The following is a 10207-nucleotide window of genomic DNA, read 5'->3' on the forward strand; positions in this document are numbered from 1 at the left end:
CTGGGCAACATAGCAAGACCCCATCTTTACAAAAATAAAAAAAAAGTAGATGGGCATGGTAACATGTGCCTGTAGCCCAAGCTACTCAGGAGGCTGAGGTGGGAGGATTGCTTGAGCCCAGGAGTTAGAGGTCACAGTGAGCTGGGATTGCACCACTGCACTCCAGCCTGGGTGACAGAGCAAGACTATATGTTAAAATTTGTAGCAGATTTAACAAGGATGGGGATTTAGAAATTTGGAGGCTGTAATGTCTTCAGGGAAAGAAGAGTTGCAGAATGGGTGGAAAATATTGGCTAGCAAGAAAGCAAAGATAAGAAGTGTAAACTTCTTCCTCAGAACATTTTGTATTAGAAGGAAAAGTACAGCATGTCATGAGGGTTAAGTGATCTTCAAAAGGACTGGATTTTTTAGAAAAAATCATTTCTCAAATTTCAGTTATGTTGCCATTATATTACTATTACTATGTAACTTTAAAAAATTCACTTAAAAATTTATTCTCAACCTAAGTAATAAATTGTTAAATCATAGGTTTGATGTTCAGTTACTTATTTTTTTAAAACAAATTTAATATGTAATACTTGATAAGTAAGTGTTAGGAGAACCACAGATTTTATTTTCAATATCATTGATGACATCCATGTCATAATTTCTGAAACATGATTTTTAAAGAACAAATTGTCTCAGAAATGTAAATGTGGACAATATTATTGACTCAATGGGTTGAACTTTTTGAATAGGGAAAGATCAAGATAATAGTAGTTTGCAGGGTTAGTCTTGAAAAAGAGATGGGCTACTCTTTCCTCTGACACAGAAATGTTGGAGAAGAGGATGAAAGACAGCGAAAATTAAGAAACATAGAAGACATTTAAGGATTGGTAGCAAAACTGAACAACTAAAAAGTTACTTGGTGGAGCTGGGACTTGAAAATGGAAAAGGTTTCGAAACACTTTTGTGAGGAATGTCACAGAAATTCATCAAGAGGCAAAGACAAAGATTGCATATTTTCATTGCAAGCCTGCCTAAGGCTTGACAGCAGCAGTTTAAAATGGGCCCATTTTCCTAATTTTTTTCTGTAGTGCATGGCAATTTGGAATCAGAAGGCAGATAGCAGGTAATATCTGGAGTCAGCGTGTGGCTTGGTGGGTCCAGAAAATTGGTGGTGGTGATAAGGGACAGATAGAAGTAATGACAGAGGTTAGTAAGTCTGTTCTGGTTGAGAAAACTAGAAAACCAAAACAATGACTTCTATCAGAAGAGAAACTGTCTCTTTCCCTGTCTTTCTCTTTAGCGATGAAACCTTCCATAGAAATTCCCCAACAGACTTCTCATGTCTCATTGGCCAGAGTTCGATTACAAGTTATGCTAGCTATCTACCTTTTGCTTCTCCAGTCTTTTCTACCCTACTTTGTTTCCTGGGAGACTAACCTTAAGAACTGCAACAATAGTCTCCAATGCCCTGTGTGGTTCTGGTAGGCTTGGCCAGTGGGGAAACTTCAGGAGATCTAAGAGCAGAGAGTAAGGTGGGTGTGTCTGTAACTAAGTTTCTCTCCCTGGTAGGTAACCATCGCTCCTCTCTAATACTTCTCTCCAAAGAGTTCTCTCTGAGTTCCACTAACCCTTTCCCCACTTTACCCTTTCTGGCCTCAGGATGGTAACAGCTTTCATGATGTTTATTACTAGCCCTAGAATTCCGTATCATCCTTACCATCCTTTGTTGGTTTTCTTAAACTCTGACCACACACTTACAAAAAGGACCTCTTTAAATTTTTCCCAGTCAGTAAGCTTGAGTGGGTCATCTCTTTGCTACCTGATACTCAGGCCCATTTTTAAGTCAGTTTTTGGCAAAGGCAGTGACATGCGTGTCCTTATTTGGGAAGCAACCATCAGTGTTCACCATAGCTGTGTTGTATTATAAAAAATAATGTGTATGTACTTGTCCGTTTTATTTGCCAACCAGATTTACAGTAAACTTGGCCATCTAGAACAAAGTTGGCAAAGGTGGCTATGTTCATTCCTTTGTGTTTGTAGTGCTTTCTCATGCTGCAACAGTGGAGTTGAGTAGTTGTTACATAGTTGCAGACTATACTGCCCTTTATGGAAAAAGCTTTCTGATTCTTGATCTAGAATTACGTTGTTCAATATGGCTGCCACTAGAAGTACACTGTTTAATATAGCCTGGTTGAGCACTTGAAATGTGGCTAGTCTGGACTGAGAAACACTGTAGTTGTAATATGTCAGATTTCAGAGACCTACTTGCACCTGTTTCTTTTTACTTTTTAATGTGGCTGCTGAACATTTTAAAATTACACACGGTGATTCACATTTTTTATATATATATATTTTTGTTTTGTTTTGTTTTGTTTTTAGACAGAGTTTTGCTCTTGTTTCCCAGGCTGGAGTGCAGTGGTGTGATCTCGACTCACCACAACCTCTGCCTCCCAGGTTCAAGCAATTCTCTTGCCTCAGCCTCCCAGGTAGCCGGGATTACAGGCATGCTCCACCATGCCTGGCTAATTTTGTATTTTTAGTAGAGACGGGGTTTCTCCATGTTGGTCAGGCTGGTCTCCATGTTGGTTAGACCTCATGATCACATGAGGTCACCCGACCTCAGGTGATCCGCCTGCCTCGACCTCCCAAAGTACTGGGATTACAGGTGTGAGCCACCGCACCCAGCCACACATTATATGTTTATAGGACAACACTGATCAGGAATGTAACTGGTGGCCTGGAAAGTAAGTAGATAAACTTCCCTTAGACAAAAGCCTATTAAATACAATATTGTCAAGAAAAGAGAGCATGGCATTTAGAGGCATCTGACTGAGCTTCAGGCCTCAGAAAAATCCAACAAGTCTTCATAGCTTCATTCCTTTGCCTGGAATAATGTTTCTAGCATTTGTTCACCATAATTTTTCTTTATTATTTGAGACTCAGTTCAAATATTGACTCCTCTGCAAAAGCCTCCTACACGCCTCATTCTTCCACAGCGCTTCTCTGTATTGTCCTTTTGCCTATTTGTAGTTTTCTCCTGAGATCCTGAAGGGAGGGTTTGCCCTGCATGTATTAGGTGCTCAGTGGGCAGGCTTTTACTTAATGCATGAGTACATACATTGAGTAAATTAGTTACGAGTTTAACAAGCCTGATTATTTGTCTCTTTTCTTCTGTGTAACTTTGGCAGTAAATCGACTATAGTAATAGAAGTGTAGGATTGTTAGGGAGAACACTGTGGAAGCAGCCTAGGTAGAAAGGCACAGCTCACTGGGGCTGTTGAGTGGGGCCTGATTGCGCTCTACATTTCCGGTTTTGCTAAAGGTATCACTATAATAGTATAGTACAACAGTGGATCACTCTTACTTGTCCTGAAGATTATGTAGGGTAAAGTACATTTTTGTTTTATTTTTTGTAGAGAATGGGAGTCTTGCTTTGTTGCTCAGGCTGGTCTCAAACTCCTGGCTTCAAGTGACCCTCCTGTCTCTGCCTCACAAAGTGCTAGGATAATAATAGGTGTGAGCCAGTATACCTGAAGTCTGGTGTTTTTTTTTTTTTTTTTTTTTTTTTAGGGTGGCAAAGCATTCATAATTTTACAAAAATTTTCATCAAAACTGGTTAAAATAAGATTTTTGATGTGTCAAGGAATAAATTTTAAACATGCCCATTAAATATAGTAGGTTTTAAAAGAGATAGCATTTATTCATGAAGGTAAATATTGCAAGCCTGATTTTTTTTAGAAATCAGAAAGTTAGGGGAAAAATGTTGAATAGTTTTCCTTATGGACTTATGTGGGGTTCTATTAAGTTTCAGATAGCAAATAACTGACTCCTAGTGTTAGCAGTTAGTGTGTTACTAGAGGTAAGGCAAATAATTCAGAAATTACATCACCCTCAGTCCTGGCTTATCATTGTTTCAGGGTCAGTGTTTTAGAATTTGAGAAGCCTTGAGTTGAGTGCTGGTAAATAGTTCTTCAAATCACTGGATGTGGGTGGGGATGGTGACTCATCCTTGTAATCCCAACAATTTCAGAGGCCAAGGCCTGAGGATTGCTGGAGGCCAGGAATTCAAGACCAGCCTGGGCAACATAGCGAGGCTCTGTCTTTACAAATATTTTTTAAAAAAATTAGGTGGGCGTGGTGACATGTGAGTGTGGTGGCATGTGCCTATAGTCCTAGCTACTTGGGAGGCTGAGGTGGGAGGATCCCTTGAGCCTAGGAGTTCCAGGCCACAGTGAGCTATGATCATGCCATAGCCACTGCCCCCTTGCCTGGGCAACAGAGTGAGAACCTGTCTGGGGGAAAAAAAAAAAAAAAGCTGTGGATATTAGCTTTTGGGCATTCTTTTGACTTTTTTTGACATTTTGTCTTCATTTATTTATGAAATAGTTTATTTATGAAACCATGGTCTGTTCATAGAACTAAATTAAAAATATATTCATATAACGTATTGAAAAATCAAATGGACATTTGTCTTACCCTTATATTTCTTAATCAGTTACCAGTTTGTAAATATCTTAAATTAATCCTCTGCTCTCCATTCTCCTTGCCATTTACAACATCACTTTTTGTCTGTATTTATTGCATTTCTCTGTTATGTGATCCTTTCCATCTTCCAATATCAGCTCAGTATTTCCCTGCATAAAATTCTTAGTTTCCTCAAAGCCTTTGTTATTATATGACCTCTAATCTGCTTCCCTGTCATCAAGTCTGCCACTATCGATAATTGAAGACATTCTGCTGTCTCTTGGCTTCCACTGATGTTAAGTCAGGCACACGTTGTAATTGCAGTACTTGTGTAGTTGATATTCTTTCTGGGTGCTTTTAGTTTTTTTTAACCCCTGCGTCAGACAGTTTCACTGCAATGTGTCTAAGTAGATTAGTATTATTATTATTATTTCTTTTGAGATGGAGTTTCACTCTTGTTGCCCAGGCTGGAGTGTGATCTTAGCTCACCACAACCTCTGCCTCCCGGGTTCAAGCGATTCTCCTGCCTCATCCTCCTGAGTAGCTGGAATTACAGGCATGCACCACCATGCCTGGCTAATTTTGTATCTTTAGTAGAGACAGAGTTTCTCCATGTTGATCAGGCTGATCTCTAACTCCCGACCTCAGGTGATCCACCTGCCTCAGCTTCCCAAAGTGCTAGGATTGCAGGCGTGAGCTACCACACCTGGCCCTAAGTAGATTATTTATCCTGCTTGGAATTCTTTGACTTTATCCTAGAATTTGTATCTTTCAATAGTTCTGGCCAATTCTCAGCTATAATCACCTCAAATATTGTCTCTCCTTATAGATCCCTGATTAGATGCATTTTGTACCTTCTCATTCTTCATGTCTTTTTTCAAGTGACATACTGTGAAAAGAAAAGTTCAATAGAAGATTAAATTATATTTCTACCATAAAAATAGAGTAATAGTGCGATGAAAATAATACAGAAGAATATGTAATGACAGAGAAAAATGTCTACAATATATTAAGTGAAAAAAGCAGATTATAAAGCAGTATGCATATGAGTTTGTTTTTATGTTTTTATGGTTTGTTTTTAAAGGAAGGAGTTATTAAGCTTTAATTACCCCAAATATGCCTCTAAAGTTCATTTTGGCAAAGTAAATATTTCTGTTCAATGTATTTTTTCTGGGAAATTGCTTTTATAAATTTGAATGACTTTAAATCATCCTTTTTAGGCAAAATATACAATAGCAATTGTCAATGCTGAAATAAAAATACTTAAGCTATTACCATGTAGAGTAAATGAGAAAATACAAATTCTCAATTTTAAAAATTCATCTGCCAAAATGATAGTTCATTATCATAGGTTTTTTTTTTTAAATGAAGATAGCAAGCTAGATGTTGTAGTTTTCTGTTTCACACTTTTCAGCATTCATTCCATTCTGTTTCATTCGCTTATCTGTGTAGGTCTGTGCACATAATAATGTCTGATGTTTCTCGGTTCCCGTAGTGTAACAGATAACTTGACACTTTATTAAAAAGATAGAATAAAGATTGAGTATCTCATTATTCACAAACTCATTTGTGAATAATGGCAGATGGCATTCAAAATTAACTCTACCCTGGGCCAGGTAGGGCGACACATGCCTATAATCGCAGCATTTTGGGAGGCTGAGGCAGGAGGACTGCTTGAGGCCAGGAGTTCAAGTCAAGACCAGCCAGGGCAACATAGTGAGACCCTGTCTCTACAAAACACTTAAAAAAAAATTAGCTGGGTGTGGTGGTGGCACACATCTATGGTCCTAGCTAGCGGGGTGGCTGATGCAGGAGAATCACTTGAGCTCAAGTGTTAAGAGGCCACAGTGAGCTGTGATTGTGCCTCTGCAGTCCAACCTAGGTGACAGAGTGAGATCCTGTCTCAAAAACAAAAAAGCCCAAAAAACTCTACCCATATTTTATTAAAAGGGCAGATATCAATTAATCCAACTGCTTTTAAAATTACAGTGGTACCATGATTCAGTGTGAAAATAAGAAACTGTCTCTAAATCTGTGACAATAATAATAAAGCTCAGTATGTACCATACACAGGAGTTACACAGAGCAGTACTTTCTCATAAAAAAATACTGTCATACCTTTCAAATCCAATTTTTGTTACAAAATTACAAAAAAGATTCTCAGTCAGAATACCGCAGTTAGTCAAGTTAAACACCAGGAAACTACATTTCTGTAACTTAATATACAGAAAGGAATATTTCAGAACAGAGAAATTAGAATGAAATGAATTTTAGGATATTTTTAGCATCACCTCCCCAAAACCCTGTACCCATTAGCAGTTATTCCCTTTTTGCCATAACCCCATGCCTCACTCTCTAGGCAACCACCACCGTTTTGTCTGTCTCAGTAGAGTTATCTATTCTGGACAGTGTCATGTAAATAGGATCATACAATATGTAGTCTTTTGTGAGTTCCTCTTTTCACTTGGCAAAATGTTCATGTTTCACCCGTATTATAGCATGTATTAGTATTTCTTTTTTGAGAGGGCATGTTTTGATTTCTCTTGTGTATATACCTAGGAGTGGAATTACTACATCATATATTGGCTCTGTGTTTAATCTGTCGAGGAACTTCCAGACTGTTTTTCAAAGCACTACACTTTCCACCAGCAATGTCCTGGATAATTGAAGTTTCTTTCTCCACATTCAAGCCAACACTTGTTGTTGTTTGTGTTTTTGATTATAGCCATCATAGTGGGGGCGAAATGATACCTCATTGTAGTTTTGATCTGAATTTTCCTGATGGCCAGGGATGCTGAGTGTCTTTTCATGTGGTTATTGGGCATTTTTTTAAAAAAGAGAAATGTCTGTTCTGTTCAGTTACTTTGCCTATTTTTTTTTTTTTAGACGGAGTCTAGCTCTGTCACCCAGGCTGGAGATCTATGGCGTGATCTCGGCTCATTGCAACCTCTGCCTCCTGGGTTCAAGCGATTCACCTGCCTCAGCCTCCTGAGTAGCTGGGATTACAGGCACGTGCCACCATGCCTGGCTAATTTTGTATTTTTAGTAGAGACAGGGTTTTTCCATATCGGTCAGGCTGGTCTCGAACTCCTGCCCTCAGGTGGTCAGCCTGCCTTGGCTTCCCAAAGTGCTGGAATTACAGGCATGAGCCACTGTGCCCGGCCTACTTTGCCTATGTTTTAATTAGACTGTTTGTCTTTTTATTTTTTTATTTTATTTTACCTTATTTTTGAGACAGTCTTGCTCTGTAGCCTAGGTTGGAGTACAGTGGCACATTCTTGGCTTACTGCAACTTCTGCCTCATAGGTTCAAGTGATCCTCTCACCTTAGCCTCCCAAGTAGCTGAGACTACAGGTGCGCATCCCCACGCCTAGCTAACTTTTGTATTTTTAGTAGAAAAGGGATTTTGCCATATTGTCCAGGCTGATCTCAAACTCCTGGGCTTGAGTAGATTCTCCCACCTTGGCCTCCCAAAGTGCTGTGGTTACGGATATGAGCCACCATGCCTGGCCTATTTGTCTTTTTAATGTTGAGTTGTAAAAGTTCTTTATGTATTCTGGATACAGGTCCCTAATCAGATTTGCAAATTTTTTTCCCATTCTGTGGGTTGTCTTTTTACTTTCTTGATGGTGTTCTTTGTAGCACAAAAGTGACTTAAATTTTGATAGAATCTATCAATATAGTTAATCTATATTTTCTAATGTTGATCGTTCTTTTGGTGTCTTAGAAGTCATTGTCAGTCCAAGGCCTCTGTTTTCTTCTATATTTTTAGATGTTTGATCCTTTGTGAGTTAGTTTCTACATATGGTGTGAGTTCCAGGTCCATATTCATGCTTTTTCATGTGGCTATTCAGTTGTCCCAGCTCTATTTGTTGAAAAGAAGAATCTTTCTGCATTTTTCTTGGCACCTTTGTCGAAAATCAGTTACTAATAATCATAAAGGTGAATGTTTGTTTATTTTTGGACTCTCAGTTCTTTTCCATTGATCATCGATGTGTCTATCTCTAAAATTGGGAAGTGTGAGTTTTCCAGCTTTGTTATTTTCTTTTTCATGATTTGTATGGCTATTCTGTGTTCTTGAATTTCTATATGAATTTTAGGATCAGCTTGTCAATTTCTGCAAAGAAGCCAGGTGAAATTTTGGTAAGGATTGCTTTAAATCTATGGAAGAATTGGTGAGCATTGCCATGTTAACAATATTAAATCTTCTAGCCAATGAATATGGGATGTCTTTAGACTTATTTAGTTCAATTTTTATTCCATTTTCTTCATGGCACCTTTTATTTACATCAGATATTATAAAGTTGATGAATTCACATTCTTTTCTTTCATTTTATTTATTTATTTTTTTGAGACAGAGTCTCGTTCTATTGCCCAAGCTGGAGTGCAGTGGCATGATCTCGGCTCATTGCAGCTTCCACCTCCCAGGTTCAAGTGATTGTCCTGCCTCAGCCTCCCAAGTGTCAGGGACTACAGGCGCACAGCACCACGGCCTGTCAAATTTTTTTTCTTTTTTTTCTTTTTTTTCTTTTTTTTGAGATGGAGTCTCATTTTGTCTCCCAGGCTGGAATGCAGTGGCGCGATCTCGTCTCACTGCAACCTCTGCCTCCTGAGTTCAAGCAATTGTCCCTACCTCAGCCGCCTAAGTAGCTGGGATTATAGGTGCCTGCCACCATGCCTGGATAATTTTTATAGTTTTAGTAGAGGTGGGGTTTCGCCATGTTGGCCAGGCTGGTCTCGAATTCCTGACCTTAGGTGATCCGCCCGCCTCGGCCTCCCAAAGTGCTGGGATTATAGACATGAGCCCCCATGCCCAGCCATGAACTCATATTCTTGGATATAATCTTTGTCATCCTTTGTAATCATTTCTGGTTGAGGTATGGCATTTTTCTTTATTCTTGGCACATTGGCAAATATCCTCTGAGACTTTCTTTTGAACCATTGTATTTTTAAAAACATTTATTGTAGAGATGAGGTCTTGCTACATTGCCCAAGATGGTCTCAAACCCCTAGGCTCAACTGATCCTCGCCACTTGGCCTCCCAAAGTGTGGGGATTTCAGGCGTGAGGCACCATGCCTAGCCTGAATCATTATATCTTTATGATCATTCATATTCGCCCTAAGGCTATATAACATAATGATTTCCTCCATTATAGTCTGCAGAAATTCCAAGTCAGAAGTATTTGTTGTGGAACTTTCCTCCATCTCTAGTGCAGCTGTGGTTGGCTCCCATTTCTAATTGGCTGTTTGATTGGACCTCTTCTATGTCTTTTAACCTCTGTATTATTCTCTGTCATTGTTTCTCTAGACTATTTTCTGTATAATTTCCTTTGGTCTATATTCCCATTTACTAGTACTCTCTTCAGACATGTTTGATCTACTGTTTAATTTATCCATTGAATTTGAAACTTCAATTTTTTTTGTTTTGAGAAATCTTGTTGGTTTTTTTCAAATCTATTTGGTTAAATGGTTTCTTGTTCTTGCTTATGTTTTCCTTCTTTTTTTCTTTCCTTTTTTTTTTGAGACAGAGTCTCACTCTGTTACCTAGGTTGGAGTGCAGTGGTGCGATCACGCTTACTGCAGGCTCAAATTCTTGGGTGCAAGTGACCCTCCCACCTCAGCCTCCCAGGTAGCTGGGACTACAAGCATGCACCACCATGCCTGGCTTATTTTAAAACTTTTTTTTTTTTTTAAGAGATGGGGTCGCCGGGCGCGGTGGCTCAAGCCTGTAATCCCAGCACTTTGGGAGGCCGAG

General features: G+C 39.0%; 1 protein-coding gene across 5 annotated transcripts in view; it reads left to right on the forward strand.

Moving 5' to 3' along the window:
* SOAT1 (sterol O-acyltransferase 1) overlaps positions 1-10207 on the forward strand; it is an 80739-nt gene that overhangs the window by 26779 nt on the left and 43753 nt on the right. Inside the window, exon 1 of one of the 5 annotated variants that reach the window (XM_011968048.1) lies at positions 1405-1520. The exons of the other annotated variants lie outside the window; for them this stretch is intronic. The gene's annotated coding sequence lies outside the window, so the exon portion shown is untranslated. Of the gene's footprint in view, positions 1-1404; positions 1521-10207 lie in introns of those variants that run through there. 5 annotated transcript variants of the gene reach the window in all.

Source organism: Mandrillus leucophaeus, unplaced genomic scaffold, assembly GCF_000951045.1.
Source record: "Mandrillus leucophaeus isolate KB7577 unplaced genomic scaffold, Mleu.le_1.0 Scaffold825, whole genome shotgun sequence".
Taxonomy (NCBI): domain Eukaryota; kingdom Metazoa; phylum Chordata; class Mammalia; order Primates; family Cercopithecidae; genus Mandrillus; species Mandrillus leucophaeus.